This window comes from Canis aureus, chromosome 12, assembly GCF_053574225.1.
Source record: "Canis aureus isolate CA01 chromosome 12, VMU_Caureus_v.1.0, whole genome shotgun sequence".
Classification (NCBI taxonomy): Eukaryota; Metazoa; Chordata; class Mammalia; order Carnivora; family Canidae; genus Canis; species Canis aureus.
This window is the reverse complement of record NC_135622.1, coordinates 30,449,270-30,466,507: the sequence shown is the minus strand read 5'-3', so window position 1 is coordinate 30,466,507 and position 17,238 is coordinate 30,449,270. Positions and strand designations below refer to the sequence as shown.

Here is a 17,238-nt window from a genome sequence, read left to right as displayed (position 1 = left end):
AAGGGAAACCTTCCAGTTTTTTAATGGCAAACTTACTGCTTGGGCTAGTGCAGAACTATTAAACCATGCCCATGGGCCAGAATCTGGGGTTGCCAGTTTGCAACCTCTGGGCAAACTCTTTGGATTCTCTTACCAGGAGCCAGCCATGAGGCAGGAGGCTGTGCTTACTGTCCTTGCACAACATGAAGAGACCAAGCCCGAAAGAGCAAGATATCCTTGTGTTTATCCGAAGTGAAACAACAAGAGATCCAAGTTATTCTCCAAGGTTATGCATTCATTAATGCTTAGCTACCCTCTCCTACATTGGAATTTAAGGCCTCTGGCTTAGAGTTGGAAGAGGCTTCCTCCCTTGTTGTCTGGCACTGGGGACAATTGAGGGGAGGATTAACAAAGGATAATGATGGGAAAGTTCTGAACACCCAGCAGGTACCAAGACCATAAACATGTCCCCCAGAGAGAAGAGACTCCTGACTTTTCCCTTTGCCTTCCAGCCAGACAGTGTTTCTGTAGTGGGAACAGAGCATCCTGAAGCTCAGACACTTCCTGGACAAGATGCCAGTAGAGGGTCTTTGGTCCCCAGGATGGAGGAAAGTGAACATTTAGCCTATCTACCAGGGCAGGAGGGAAAGCCAGAGACTTCTGTAGTGTGTCTGCCAACCTGCCAAGGTTGGTATGGAGGACAGTCCTCAAGGCTTGAGTGGCAGTCATCACTTGGCAGACAGAGGCCAGAAAGTGAACAGGTTGGCAGAAAGCAAGAGGCTCATGCTTGTGACCCTCCTCACCCTTCAAAGTTGATGGATATTGACCCACTGACCCACAAAGAAAGACTCACGCTTCTGTAGCCTCTAAATGTTGCAGGACCTCTTTGGGTACATCCTCATGACTTCGTGGCCATCAAGAGGCCTGGCTCACAGAGACAGATGGCTATTTCACCTACTCTAGGAAGTTAGAAGACTATCTTCTGTTCTGTTCTGAACAGAATAGCTTTCTGCCCCTGGCCTGGTCAGACTCTTTGAGCAGTGTCAATCTTATTCCCATTCTTGGGCCATTTGGCCAAGGGGGTGAAGAGCAGGAGATGTGAAGTCAGATGCCCCTCAACTGCTGGAGGGAGCCTGCCTCCCTACCCACCTGCCCTGTTCCCATAGGCAGACAGAATGGCCAGCAAAAGCGTACACATGGCTCCTGGGAGGGGACTTCTCCCTCCAGTGCTACTGCTGTCAGTGAGGGGAGGGTGTACCTACCATTCTGACCCTCTAGAAGGCCTCAGCCAACCCTCAAGGCAGCAATTCAGGGCGTACAGGAGAAGCCCCCAGGGCACATGCTCCAGGAAACATAAAGCAATGACCTGGACCTAGCAGCCATCTCAAACACCCTCCTGAAGGAGACTCAAGGGTCAGGAGACCAGGATTTGGGGCATGTGGCTATTCTGCTGGGCCAGACCAGTGTCTCAGAGTCCCTGGGCTCTGGCATGCCCAGTCCTGCCAGGCTCTCAGTCAGTGCTGGGCAGCCACCTCTGGCAGGGGCAGCATGTGGAGATGGCAGGCTGAGGGACCCGATGCCCAAAGGAACATGGCCAGGGCACAGAGACACATGATGTCCTCAGGCCAGAGCCTAAGCACTAGGTGTCTCTCTAGAAGAAGCCCTGGGGACCCACTCTGGGTATAAGATAGCAGGCATTGGAGCACTGAGTGGGCAAGGATCAGGAGTCATTCTCCTCAGGCAGAGGCACCTAGGTCCTTCTCAGGAATAGAAGGGAATGAGTCATAGGGGCTCCCTCCCTCAGAGGAAGGGCAGAGCCTATTAGAGTGAAGATTCTTCATGTCCCTTGTTAAAGAATAATAAGGCCAACTTTATTCAGGGGCCCAGGGTGGTGAGTATCAGGACCACTGTAATAGGGTCTTGCGGTCGAGGAGAGAGAATGGACTCAGCTCTAAATGTACCATGGGCAGGTGGGAATTTATAGCCAAGGGCCAGGGTGGGGGCCAGGGACTGGAAGATGGCTAAGAGGAAGCAGCAGGGGTCAGGGGGCTTCTGGCTAGCCTACCTAACAGGATTCTTGCTGGAGGCAGCAGGCAGGATAATCAGACATCATCTGCAGGTGGTGGTGGCTGAGAAACCCAATCAGGTATGGAGAGTGACCACTCGTGGAGGCTGAGGGATTCTGGCTAAACTGAGCAGAGTGCTTATAAAACTGGATAATGTAACAATGAACACGGAAGTCCGAAAGTCAAAGCCTCATTTGAAAAAGCACAGAGGAGCCTGATCCAAGTTTGGTCAGGGAGAGACTCGTTGTCAATCCTTCTCTTGTCCAAGGAAAGGAGCGACATTCTTCTTTGAACAATAGAGGTCCATCTTCTCACTTAGTTGCCTTTTGCTCAATAAAGATCAGCTGCACCATCTATTTGGACTTAGTAGTAGTGAGTATGTGCTGGATGGTGTGAGCATTCAGACATGTAATGAGAATTTCTATAAAAAAATAAAAGGGGAAAAAAAGTTAATGGTTGGAAACCCAGTCTCTGAGTCTAGAGATCAGCCAGTTAAGATTTCTAGATATTGGGCTTGAGGATGGGACTGGCAATGCAATTAATTCCTCCGTCTTCAGTTTGAAGACCATGTACTGGTACTGGTGGTGATGGTATCTCGTGATGTTTCTGAGCAGCAGGCATGAAGATGATTTCTTTTTTTTTTCCTTCAAGATTTTATTTATTTATTCATGAGAGACACACAGAGAGAGGCAGAGACATAGGCAGAGGGAGAAGCAGGCTCCATGCAGAGAGCCAGATGTGGGACTCAATCCCAGGACCCCAGGATCACGCCCTGAGGCAAAGGCAGATGCTCAACCACTGAGCCACTCAGGTGTCCCAGTGTAAAGGTGATTTATTTGAAGTTTATGGCAACTCCTCAAGCTTTAGCTTGCAGGGCTTCAGGAGGAGGGCAGTAATAGTTTTTAATGATGCCAAGTCAGGAGGGTGGGAGGAAAACTGATAGAATCAGTGTGGAGACTTGTAGCTAGATATAGGGGGAAACTTAGAAGAACTGAGAATTTGGTAATGAGAAGCAAAACGTGTGCGACGGAGCCCACAAGGGTGCACTGTAGCTCTCCATGGAAACAAACACATTCACCTGCTCTTGGTTCTTGTTTACAAAATAAACCTGGTCTTGTAGGATTTGGCTTGATAATTCACATAAGTGTAGCAAGAATGGTAATGGACCACATGAGCAGTTTTAGGTTCACTTTGGTAGAACTTTTCATAAGGAATCTCAGATTAGATTTTTAAAACCCTCTCAAGGCTAGGAAGCCAAGCCAGAAACTCTCCAGATTTCACTTGCAGTACCTATAGATTTGGATGAATTCCTCTCTTCTGGAATCTCCCAAAAAACCCAAGGTTCCTGGGCCTGCCAAGAACTGACTTTTGTTAATCACCTATAAGACTGAAAACACTATAAGCCAGGTCCTAGGCTGATTTTTTAAAAGAAGACTTTATAAGCATTGGCTTCATAAATTTAACCCTGGTTCCATAGAACTGTCTGGTCCTGATCCTCTGCATCGTTCTGAAATATGACATTCACCCAAAGCCTTGGTTATTTAACTAATGTTGTCCAACTTTAACCAATTATGTCCTGTTACAACAGATTTTTAATCAACTTAGGCAAGTAATTATATTGCCATAGATAAGAATATTCAAGAAGAGTTACCAAATTCTTAAGGGGTCATTTAGGGAAAAAAGATAAATGTTTGATTTCTGTTTACAAAAGTATCATCTACCAAACTGTTTTAAGTTATAGTTTAACTGAAAGGGATTCCTTATGTGTGGAAAATAGAACTCTAGGGGCATCTGGATGGCTCAGTTGGTTGAGCGTCTGCCTTTGGCTCAGGTTATGATTCTCGGGTCCCGGTATATGTATCAAGTCTCACATCAGGCTCCCCACTGGAAACCTGCTTTTCCCTCTATGTCTCTGCCTCTCTCTGTGTCTCTCATGAATAAATAATAAAACCTTAATTAAAAAGAAAATAGAACTCTAAGGAGCTAGTAATATTCCAGAATAGACATAATCAAGCTTAATAGTTAATTCCTGTTCTACTTGATCCTGGGTTAGGAGCTCAATGAACCTGATGGCTTCTAAAGATCTGATGAGAAAATTTGGCAAGAAAATTTTGTTCATTTGGCAAGAAAATTTTGTTTCTGTGACACATAACTAGAATAATAATCAGGATTTTGATTGATGGCATTATGTCAGGACATACCATAGATAACAAAAGTATTGACAAACTTTTATAAACATTACACAATTTAAGGAGCACCTGAGTGGTTCAGTCAGTTAAGTGCCTTCAGCTCAGGTCCTGAACTTGGGGGTCCTGGGACTGAGCCCAAATTCAGGGCTCCCTGCCCAGTGAGGAGCCTGCTTCTCCCTCTGCCCCTCCCCCTGCTTATGTTTTCTCTTTCTCAAATATATAAAACTAAAAAAAAAATTACACAATTTGTGAAATATTTACATTAATAATATTTATCCATACAAATATAACCCAGGAAGGTTAAAACTTCTATTTGACCACTGTTATACAATTTAACAAATAAAATAAACCTAATTACTTGAACATCTGTTTGTCTACAAGGTGAAAGAACAAAGCCTTTGAGATTTTCCAGGAACTCTCTAGGAAATCCCAGAGTTAGTCTGAGATAAAAAAAACCTCATTTGGGATTTGACTTGGGGAAGAAAAAAATGTCAAAAATGTAAAAACCTTAGTTCTTTTCAACATGAAAAATCTTGGTTCTCTTAAATAATCGAAGACATGATAAAGGTTAGTATATGGCACAGGAAATTATTCTGATAAGATCTTGGTGTCCTAGGCAGATTACTTTTGAGTAATCTTTTTCTTCTAAAGAAAGAAACCTCTTAAAATTTCTTAATAAGAGCAGACCGATAATCTAAGAAAACTTTGTCATCCTCACAGAGAGAAGACCAAATTCAAGTTTTGCCCCAGTGTACTTTTGTTATTAAGGCTTTTTTTTAAACCTTAAAATAAATCCATTCAGATCTTATTCAGCTTGACTACACTAGATAAGGTCTATTTTCTGCAAACCTTTTACAATTTTCTTATATTCATTCAGGTATTTGTCTATTTTTCTATATTTTGCTCTATTCATTCTGGAATAAACATTTTTTAAAAATAAAATAACTCTCTTTTTTCCACAACAAAAACACATCTTTCATACTTCATACCTTTCTTTGTCAAAAAATATCTACTTTTCTTGCATACTGCTTGTGTATAGTTGTTTTTCTTCACCCTTATTATTTCTAGTAGTTTTAACTATTCATATTGATTATAATTTTTGACTATTTGTAAACTTCCTTTTATTTTTTAATTTTTTAAAATTATTTATGATAGTCACACACACACACACACAGAGAGAGAGAGAGAGAGACAGGCTTCATGCACCGGGAGTCTGACGTGGGATTCGATCCCAGGTCTCCAGGATCACGCCCTGGGCCAAAGGCAGGTGCCAAACCGCTGCATCACCCAGGGATCCCTATAAACTTCCTTTTATAAAACTGGTTAGTAGACAGTAGTGACCTGTAACATACCAGCAGTTCTGTATGAACAGATTAGCAAATTTTATGAATAGAAACATGTTTCTTGGGGTGCCTGGGTGGCTCAGCAGTTGATTGAGGGTGTGTGATCCCAGGATCTGGGATTGAGTCCCATGTCGGGCTCCTTCCTTGGAGGGAGCCTGCTTCTCCCTCTGTCTGTGTCTCTGCCTCTCTCTGTGTCTCTCATTAATAAATAAAGACAATCTTTAAAACAAAGAAACATGTTTCTTTAGAGGCAGTTTTTCTCTTTATTAATATACCCAAACACATCTAGCTGTCCTGTACCTTATAAAAACAAAGTGCCAAAGGTATGTAGGTTTGCGATGATCTGTTTAGCTAATGCAGTTGAAAGGGTCCAGAATATGCCACCCCAAAATAGGCCAGTTTGGTATAAGGATTATTTTGAGCTGAAGGTGATTGAGAAACAGCTGGCACAAGTAGAACTCTCTGATCTAACCCTTTCTGCCCAAAAGCAGGACATGAATTTCCATTTGTAAAACTGTTCCCTCTCCCATAGTAAGACTGGAGACTGCAGAGGTGATTCTGCATAACCAACCTTCCTAAACAACCCTAATTTCCCAGACAATTCTTGGCCACCTCCTTACAATTTACAGCCCCTAAAAGCCCAAATCCCCTCTTTCCTTTATTTAGTCACTTTTCTATAATTCATCACCTTTATTAAAATAGTATATAAAGTGCCAGAGTCTAACAGCTTCTTTGGGGTTTTCACTTCTTTAATGTGAAGTCCCTGTGCACGTAAAATAAAACTTTTTTTCTATGAATCTGTCTTTTGTTAGTTTAATTTGCAGGACTTGGGTACAGAACCTAAGAGCATAAGGTGAAAAGTTTCTCCTCCCCTATACAGTAAAGTGCTAATTCTATCCAAAAGGGGCCATTTTAGGAGGCACCTGGTTGGCTCAGTCAGTCAAGTGTCTGACTTTGGCTCAGGTCATGATCCCAGGGTCCTGGGATTGAGCCCCACATTGGGTTCCCTACTCAACAAGGAGCCTACTTCTCCCTCTTCCTCTTCCTTTGCTTCTCTCCCTGTTCTTGTTTTCTCTCAAATAAAGTTATTTTAAAATAAAATAACTCTTTTTTCCACAACAAAAACACATCTTTCGTACTTCATACCTTTCCTTGTCAAAAAATATCTACTTTTCTTGCATACTGCTTGTGTACAGTTGTTTTTCTTCACCCTTATTATTTCTAGTAGTTTTCTTTTTTTTTAAGATTTATTTATTTATTCATTCAGAGAGAGCAAAGAGAGAGGCAGAGACACAGGCAGAGGGAGAAGCAGGCTCCATGCAGGAAGCCCGACGTGGGACTCGATCCTGGGTCTCCAGAATCACACCCCCGGCTGCAGGCAGTGCTGAACTGCTGCACCACCGGGGCTGCCCTATTTCTAGTAGTTTTAACTATTCACATTGATTATAATTTTTAACTATTTGTAACCTTCCTTTTATAGATAAAACTGGTTAGTAGACAGTAGTGACCTGTGACACACCAGCAGTTCTGTATGAACAGATTAGCAAATTTTATGAATAGAAACATGTTTCTTGGGGTGCCTGGGTGGCTTAGCAGATGACTGAGGGTGTGATCCCAGGATCTGGGATTGAGTCCCACAGTTTGTCTGTCTCTCTTTTCTTTCTTTCTTTCTTTCTTTCTTTCTTTCTTTCTTTCTTTCTTTCTTTCTTTCTCTCTCTCTCTCTCTCTCTCTTTCTTTCTTTCTTTCTTTCTTTCTTCTTTTTTCTTAATAGAGAAGGGGTGCCTGTGTGGCTCAGTTGGTTAAGTGTCTGCCTTCAGCTCAGGTCATGATCCCAGGGTCCTGGGGTCAAGCCCCATGTCAGGCTCCCTGCTCAGTGGGGAGCCTGCTTCTCCCTCTGCCCCTCCCCCCTGCTTGTGCTCTCTGTCAAATAAATTTTTAAAACTTAATAAAAAGACAGAGAGAGAGAGAGAGGGCACTGTAGGGACTGGCTACAGATGGAGACATGCTGGGGTCAGGCATGGCCCGAGAGTGGGATCCTGTCTGGTTCCTGCCCCTCAGATTCACATGTCCACGCCCATGCTGGAACACACAGAGCTGGACCCAAATGTAGATGCACCCAGCTACAAACTTAGATGGTAACCAGGTATGAGCAGACAAGGGTGGGGAATCATGTATATACACTCGGAGATAGACCAGGTACATGTGCATGCATGTGGCCCTGAGGGCTGTGTGGCTGGGTACCACACTGGGTTCCCACAGGCTGTCCTGCCTCTCCTCCATTGTCCTAGAATTGACTGTGTCCAGGTTCTGGGCCTCTGTCACACTCTCTGTCCCAGGCTGAGTTAGGCACCCTCCTAGTCACCCTTCTGGTCACTTGCCAGGTCTGGCCATCCCCACTAGGGCCAGCAAAAAGAGCTAAGAGGTTCAGGAAGTCCCCAGGAGGGAGACTGTGGCCCCAAAGCATAAGTCCCCCCAATTTGACCCTCTGTTCATCCATCCTTTCCCCCATGTGAGCCAAGCAGCAGCTCTGCATCTGACAGGCAGTGAGCAGAGCTCACTGGCCCAGGCAGCCAAGCAAAGTGTGCTGGATGCAAAATACATGGATCAGCTCTAGGACATGGCCTGGCTCCTGCTGCTCATCACATGGGGCTCATTGAATGCTGCTGGCCCTGAGAGAGGATCAGGTGTGGTGGACTGCCCTGGGTGAGGGAGGATCTCATCACCTACCTGCCCACCACTCACTCATTAGGCTCAGATTGGCACCTACTGAAGTCCCAGACATGGAAAGAAATGGCCCCTGAGGGGGTTATGGGAGTGACAGCACATGAAGGCGGCCCCTAACCCAGTCCTAGTAAGTCAGGGAAGGTCTTTAGAGGAAATGCCCTTCCAGCTGCACCTGGTGGGTAAGTGGGATTTCATCAGAGGGAATTGTCTCAGAGTTGCCCAGAGGCCAGGATGGACTTGGATACACCCCTGGGACCTGAGTCAGGTGGGCATCTATACTTTAGCCAGAAAGCAGTGGGAGCCATGGAAGGCAGAAGCTCCTGCCTAAGGTATGACTGGTGGGTATGTGTCAGGGATAGGAATATGACTGCCATTGCTGTGCTGTACCCTCTAGCTAAGATGTCAGTGCAGACAGGTATGTTTTTGCCTCCCTGAGGTAGCTCCCATTCCTCTTCCTAGTCAGAAGCCATGTGCTTTCTGTGAGAATTAAGCCACATTTGCCTTTAAATGCTTTAAATGGTATACAGTAGGAATTTAGATATGCAAAAATAAAATCCACTTAAAAAAAATCTCCACTTGAAATGAATTCCCGGCTTAAGTTTCCTTTCCATTATATAGCAGAAATTACCCTGGTCAATTCAGGACAAGCCCAGGCAAGTGTAGATTGGCTTAGTTAAGTCCCCATAAGGCCAGACACAAATTACAAATAAGAGGTTTAGCTCTCCTTGTTAAAAATAAGGGAAGAGACTTCTCCCACTCCCTTTCTTTTCAGAATGCCTTTCTCTGTCCTTTTCAATGTATGTAAATCTTTATAATGACTAAATAAACCATTAGTACTCTGGTCAGTCTCACAATTCAGGAATGTTTCCTTAGGTACCTGGGAACAGTCTTTTTGAAATGCAAGGGGCGCCTGGGTGGCTCAGTCAGTTAAGTATCTGACTCTTGGTTTCAGCTCAGGTCATGATCTCAGGGTCATGGGATTGAGCCTCTCATTGGGTTCTAAGCACATCACGAGAGTCTGTATGAGATGCTCTCTTTCCCTTTCCTTCAGCCCCTCCTCCCGCTTGCACTTTAAATAAATAAACAAACAAAATCTTTAAAAAAAGAAAAAAGAAATGCTAATATTGAGGCACCTAACTGGCAACTTTTGATCTCAGGGTCATGAATTCGAGCCCCATGTTGGGCATGGAGACTACTTTTTAAAAAATGTAAACATCAAGGTAGTTAGTGCATCATATTCTGGGGTAGGGCAGGCAAAACTTTACTTCTACTCATCTGGAATTTTCAGCTAGGACCCTAACAAAACAAAAGCAAACAGTTTCTTAGGTTAAGAAGAACCAAAACCAACAGCGGGGGAAACCTAAACAAAGAGTAACTCAAAGTGATGGTTTAGAACTCTGACTTATGAATAAGCTTCAATAAAGAACAGTTTGTAGGGGGTGCCTGAGTGGCTCAGTTGGTTGAGTGTCCACCTCTTGATTTCCACTCAGGGTTGTGGGATTGAACCTTGCCTTAGGTTCTTCACTCAGCATGGCGTCTCCTTGAGATTCTCTCCCTCTCCTGCCTCTCCCTCTGCTTGAGCACTCACTCTCTCTCTCTACATAGAATCTTTAAAAAGAAAAGAATAATCAATTTGTGGAGAAATGACAGGAGGAAGGAAGGTAGTTTTAAGCTTCCAAGGGCAACAAGCTGGGAAGGTAAATGTACAAGGGGGAAGCTAATGGAGTGAGTTATGCTTGCAGATTCCTCTGGTGCTGTCCCTGGGCTGATACGGGTTTCTTCTCAGTAAAGGGAGAATTTATGTCCTGCCTTTAGGCAGAAAGGGGGAAGGATAGAGACAGCTTTTCCTGCATTTGTTGCTTCTTAATTGCCTTCAGCTCAACATCATTTTTATGTCAAAAAACATATTTTTGGGTGACATTGATTTCCTTCACTGATTTAATGCTTATTCAATAATAAAACTGTTTTTTTTTAAGATTTTATTTATTCACTCATGAGAAACACAGAGAGAAAGAGAGAGAGGCAGAGACACAGGCAGAGGGAGAAACAGGCTCCATGCAGGATGCCCGATGTGGGACTCGATCCCGGGTCTCCAGGATCATACCCTGGGCTGAAGGTGGCGCTAAACCACTGAGTTGTTTTTTCTTTTTCTCCTACTTTTGTGGAGAGGTTTTCCTTGTTGGAAGAAGATTTTGTTATTTATTCTATTTCTCACACCTCCCCTTCTCCGAGGCACCCCTTGGTTCTCGGGAGGAACTCACCCCTTCACCCTCTGCCCACATCCACTAGCTCATGCAGGCCCTGAGTATGGCTCTGGGCTCCAGAGGTCTACTCTTTTGCAAGCTCAATGTCACTTCCACTCCTCTAAGGGCTCTCTACCCACACTAGAGATCCTGTGCAGTCCTTGGGGTCCCCTTCATGCTGTAGGTGACTAGAAAGTACCACCCCAAAATGTACCTCTTGGGCATTAGGATAATTTTTTTTAAAGATTTATTTATTTATTTGTGTGTGTGTGTGTCTGAGAGAGATAATGAATCTCAAGCAGACTGCCCTCAGAGTGCAGAGCCCAACTCAGGGCTCTATCCCAGAACCCTGAGATCATGACCTGAACCAAAATCAAGAGTTGGACGTTCAAATGACTGAGTCACCCAGGTGACTGGCAATTTTGAGCTGATTATTTTGAGAAACAGCAGACACAGGAGAAACTCTGGAAACAGAGTAGAAGTTTCCCTTTTGTAAGAGAAATTTACATTTATAAATGAACTCTCCATTTATAAAGGTGTCTCCATCTCTGCACCAGAAAGAGAAAGGCTTTCAATCAAAAGAAACTCTTATTAATGGAGAAAGCACTTAAATCTGCAGAACAAGGGTGCCTGGGTGGCTCAGATGGTTAAGCATCTGCCTTCAGCTCAGTTTGACACTGGGATTGAGTCCCATGTCGGGCTCTCTGCTCAGTGGAAAGCCTGCTTCTCCCTCTCCCTATGCTGCTCCCCTTGCTTGTGTGCGCTCTCTCTCTCTGTCAAATAAATAAATAAACAAATCTGCAGAACAAACCTCACTCTTGTTCTCTATACTTTGCTAGATCATCTCCCATAACTGAGCTCCCCTACTCCTTTCTTTCGTCTGTAGCTGAAGGTGGTATTTAAGCCTGAATTCTTTTTTTTTTTTTCTTTCAGATTTTATTTACCTATTCATGAGAGATATAGGCAGAGGGAGAGGCAGGCTCCCTGTCGGGGAGCCTGATGTGGGACTCCATCCCAGGACCCCAGGATCACGACCTGAGCCAAAGGCAGACATTCAACCACTGAGCCACCAGGTGCCCCTTAAGCCCAAATTCTAAGCCATCTGGGGGAGTTACTCATCTTTCCTTAGGTATTTCCTTTTTTTTTTTTTTTTTTAAATTTTTATTTATTTGTGACAGTCACAGAGAGAGAGAGAGAATGAGGCAGAGACACAGGCAGAGGGAGAAGCAGGCTCCATGCACCGGGAGCCTGACGTGGGATTCGATCCCGGGTCTCCAGGATCGCGCCCTGGGCCAAAGGCAGGCGCCAAACCGCTGCGCCACCCAGGGATCCCCCTTAGGTATTTCCTAATGTAAACATGAGGTATGCATGTTAATAAAATTCTGATGGTTTTTCTCTTGTTAATCTGTCTTGTTACAAGGTTCCCTTACTTAGAAGGGTAGGAGGAAAACGACTTTTTCCTCCTGGCTGGCTCCCTCTAAGGGTTTTAGGCCAAAGCAATGATGGTCCCCTCCTTCACAACACACCCTAGTCTCTAACCTTCCTATGCTCCTCTCCCCAACTCTTCCTCCTTTCCTAACTCAGATAATTTATCTCTCCTTCATAGCAAGAATAAGCTTCTTTTATTTCTCTTTGCAATTCTGCTATAACAATGCACTTTGAGGACAAGAGCCAGAGGCCTAACCTGGGTGCAGTGTTTGATGTGGTAAGAACAAAACAAGAAAAGGATACTGACTGGTGGGGTGGGTGATGGGCTCACGTCTGTTAATTCATTCCCTAAAATCTGACGCCTGCTGGTTCCAAGGACTGAGTGCTGGGAGGGACTCACTGAGGGGACACTTAGAACTGGAAGACAGGACAGGGAGATTTAGGGAAGTGAGCAAAGTCCAAAGCTTGGGGATGAGCAAGGAATTCCACTATTGAAACATGGTCCTGTTGACTGTTCGCCTGAACTTGCCAGGCCAGCCCAACCTTAGTATTCACTTCCTGTGGTCCCTTAAGGATTTGTATAGTTACTGTAAATATGTGTTACAATTTTAGAGTCTGAGAAAATGTCACCAACCAGAAATATTTTCAATAGCCCAAGAAATAGCCCAAGATGGGAAAAAAATTCTTTTTGCAGATACCTTTTGGAAAGAGAAATTGGAATCCAGCTACTAAGTCTAGAGGACTGTCCTTTGCAAGTGCCATGTGTTAACATTTAGGAGCAAGTCAGGCAGCAATCCATAGTCCAGAACAGAGTGACAGATTGGAAATCGGGTAGAGCATGGACCAGCGGGGTCATCCTTGAGGACAAGAGGAGAAGACAAGGGATGCCTGGGTGGCTCAGTGTTTGAGCATCCGCCTTTGGCTCAGGTCATGATCCCGGTGTCCTGGGATCGAGTCCCACACCCGGCTTCCCATGGGGACCCTGATTCTCCCTCTATGTCTTTGCCTCTCTCTGTGTGTCTCTCATGAATAAATAAAATCTTTTAAAAAGAGAGAGAGAGAGAGAGAAAAGACAAGGCAGGAAGAGCTGGACTCTGGGAGGATAATTTGAGGCTAGTGCCAGCCCAGCTGGAAGCCCCATGGACTCTCAGTGTCTGCAAGAGGGTTAGTCTGGGTTGGCTGAGTAGAGAGGAATTTGTACTTGGGAGGCTGATGGGCCTGTTTGGTGGGGGTTGATTGCATCATAGGTAGGAATGCAGGAAGGGACCCTCATCTCAGTCTCTTGTGTCTTTTCAGGTAATCATTTAGTTACAAACTGAGAGAGACTGGGGGCTTGAGTCCTTTGAACCAGTGTACTGGGTACTGACATCACAGGTCTGACATTAATGTCCCTGGGTCAATCTGGGGGTGCTGGCCCTCGCAGTTCTTGAGGCTCAATGAGCCTGAGGCACGAAAGGCATGCTTTTGCCTGGCTGGTACACTGGGGCCATTGTTTCCAGTAGATGAAAACCGTGCCAGCTGGAAGAGGTCCATTCAATCCCAATGTTTACACATCAGGAGCCGAGGGCCAGAGTGACAGGAAGTGACTTGCCCACATCACAGAACAAGCTGGTAGCAGAGCCAGGGCTTGCCTGTGGGACTTCAGCTCTCCACTCTGGGTCAAGATAATTTTCAGTGTGGCTGTCCCTAATGGACACATAGGTTGCTTCTGCCCTTTGGGTATTGTGAACAATGCTCTGATGAACATGATGTACAAATATCCCTTCAAGGACGTGCTTTCAGTTCTTTGGGGGTACATACCCAGAAGTGGAATTGCTGGATCATCTGGTAGTTCTATTTTTTTTTTTAATTTTTTGAGGATCTTCCATTGGTTTCCAGGGCAGTTGCACCATTTTACACAGTTGCCAACAGCATACAAGGGTTCAAGTTTCTCCACATCCTCACCAACACTTTTAATTCTCTCTTTTTTACAGTAGCCATCCTAAGGGCGAAAGGTTCCCTCTTTATAAGAACATCAGTCATTTTGGATTAGGACCCACCCTAATGACCTTATCTCCACACGGTTGTCTATCTGCAAAGATTGTATTTCCAAATAGAGTAGCATTCTGAGGTACTGAGGGTTAGGTCTTCAACATAAAGTTTTGAGGAGACACAAGTCAGCCTCTGATACCCCTACCTGGTGTCTACCTTTTAGTCCATCTATCTGTATATCTTTCTGTACTGACTTAAATAGTGCCCCAAAGATCCATGTCCGCCCAGAACTTAGGAATGAGACCTTTTTTGAGAATAGTCTTTGCAAATGTAATTAAGGACCAAAATGAGACCATGTGCATTATGTTGGTGCCTAAAACCAAGGACAGAATCCTTGTAGGAGATAAAGAAGGGTACACAGAGAAGGTGATATGGAGATGGAGTTACAGATTGGAATGCTACAGCTACAAGCCAAGGAACACAGAGGCAAGGAAGGCTTCTTCTCTAGACCCTTCAGAGGGAACGTGTCCCTGCCAGTACCTTCATTTTGGACTTCCGCCCTCCAGAACTGTGAGAGGATACGTTTTTGTTGTATTAAGACACCAAAACGGCGTGGCAGTCGCAGCAAACTAGTAATAGACTGTCTCTTCATCCATGGCATCTACCTATCCGTCACCCATCTGCATGTGGCATGGAGTGAAGAGCTGGCCCAGATCCTCTCTCTCACAGGCTCTCTACTTTCTCCAGAGTTAGTTCTGGCAACCGTGCGCCCGCGCCCTTGGGACGTCTACACTCGCCCGCGGTAACCAACGGGCTACGTCGCGGGAGATCGGTCCAGGGGCTGAGGGCCCTGACGGGCGGGAAAACCCGAGGGTGGCGGAGCAGCGTGAGGGGTGACGGGAGGCTGGGGGCGTCAGGGCCTGGGGAGGGCGCTCGCGGGGGGCCCGGGGAACTGACCCGGAGGAGGCAGGAGGAGGAAGCCACTTGCCGGGTCCCCGGGAAACGCCAGGAGGCTGCCCGCGCACAAAAGCGGGTCCTGGGTTCAACACACCAGCGTGGTTGCACTTGCTTTTCTAGAAGACGCAATGTGAGCTCTCTTCAACTAAGACACACTGGGGCTTTGGGCACGCAGCCCATTCATTCATAAGCTGGGCACTGTCTGTATTTCTTTTTTAAAGATTTGATTTATTCATTCGTGAGAGACACAGGCAGAGGGAGAAGCAGGCTCCATGCAGGGAGCCTGACGTGGGACTCGATCCCGGGTCTCCAGGATCACGCCCTGGGCCGAAGGTGGCGCTAAACCGCTGAGCCACCAGGGATCCCCTGTATTTCTTTTAATGTGAAAATACTACCTCATTATTGTTACATAGTTCGAAAAAGGTAGAGAGAGGTAAAAGTCACCTGTAATCAACCTCTCTCATCCTCAGAGAGTCACTGCAAACATTTCAGAATCCACCGTTTGAAACGTTTTTCTTAGGCACAGAATATACACACAAGGGGATTAAACACCAGCATGAGGCAGCCCCGGCGGCTCAGCGGTTTAGCGCCGCCTTCAGCCCAGGGTGTGATCCTGGAGACCCCGGATCGAGTCCCATATAAAGCTCCCTACATGGAGCCTGCTTTTTCCTCTGCCTGTATCTCTTCGTCTCTCATGAATGAATAAATAAATAAAATCTTAAAAAAAAAAACAACTACTAGCATGCTTTGTGTAACCTGCCTTTTTTTCACTCACTATACTATAGTCTATTTTCCATTTAATGTAGACTTACACATTCTACTTTTTATACATACATTTCTATATTATTGTAGGTTTATTGTGTCATGACCAAAACATGAGTAAGATTGTGTAGTGATTAGACTAATTTTGGTAAAAAAAAAAAAAAAAAAAAAAAGAAAGAAAACACATGGATGTTTTAAAAAATTCGAAAACACATGGATGTTTTAAAAAATTTGAAAACACAGGAATCTTTTACAAAAACTTTATATCATTTTAAAATATCTTCACTGTGGTCTATGTATACAATGGAATATTACTCAGCCATTAGAAACTACAAATACCCACCATTTGCTTCGATGTGGATGGAACTGGAAGGTATTATGCTGAGTGAAGTAAGTCAATCGGAGAAGGACAAACATTATATGGTCTCATTCATTTGGGGAATATAAAAAATAATGAAAGGGAATAAAGGGGAAAGGAGAGAAAATGAGTGAAAATATCAGTGAGGGTGACAAAACATGAGAGACACCTAACTCTGGGAAACGAACAAGGGGTAGTGGAAGGGGAGGTGGGTGGGGGGTTGGGGTGACTGGATGACAGGCACTGAGGGGGGCCCTTGGTGAGATGAGCACTGGGTGTTATGCTATATGTTGGCAAATTGAACTCCAATAAAAAAAAAAAATCTTCACAGCTCCATCGTTCACCTTCTCCCAGTGATTTTTTATTTTATTTTTTTAAGCTTTTATTTAGGGACACCTGGGTACCTCAGTGGTTGAGCATCTGCCTTTGGCTCAGGGCATGATCCTGGAATCCCGGCATAGAATTCCGCATCAGGATCCTCACAGGGAGCCTGCTTCTCCCTCTGCCTATGTCTCTGCCTCTCTCTCTGTGTCTCTCATGAATAAATAAATAAAATATTTATTTTTAAATTTAATTATTTTTTAAATATTTTTAAATCTTGGGGATCCCTGGGTGGCTCAGCAGTTTCGCGCCTGCCTTTGGCCCAGGGCGCAATCCTGGAGTCCCGGGATCGAGTCCCACATCGGGCTCCCGGTGCATGGAGCCTGCTTCTCCCTCTGCCTGTGTCTCTGCCTCTCTCTCTATGTCTATCATAAATAAATAAAAATAAATCTTTAAAAAAAAAAGATTTTTAAATCTTTAAAATTTAAAAATCGAGCCCAATGCGGGGAGTCCAGAATCACACCCTGAGCAAAAGGCAGATGCTCAACTGCTGAGCCACCCAGGTGCCCTCTCCCAGCAATTATTTATGACTTTTAGCTTCATCATCTGCCATTCACTCTAGCAGCGGGAGTGCTGTGTGACCTCTTCAGGGCTTTCCTAACATCACCTGAGACAGGTCTCACAATTCCTCACTTTGTAACCTCAATGAGATATTTTTATAGGCTCACCTGCCTTTTTGGATGTCCTGACCTGTTGTGCTGTCACTGTCAAAGGAGTTCTGATTCTTTTCAGAGGAGAAGAGGGCAGTGTATCTAAATCTGGTCTGAAGAGTGGGGACCCAAATGTGTTTGTAGTGGCGGAGGCAGTTCATCTGAGTATGAGCTCACAGACTGGTG

General features: G+C 44.8%; 1 long non-coding RNA gene across 1 annotated transcript in view; it reads right to left on the bottom strand.

Moving 5' to 3' along the window:
* Positions 1-253: 253 nt before the first annotated feature.
* Positions 254-17,238, bottom strand: part of LOC144280913 (uncharacterized) — a 26,026-nt gene continuing 9,041 nt past the window's right edge. Inside the window, exon 2 of the long non-coding RNA XR_013349330.1 lies at positions 254-2,466. This is a non-coding gene — a long non-coding RNA (uncharacterized LOC144280913). The remainder of the gene's footprint in view (positions 2,467-17,238) is intronic.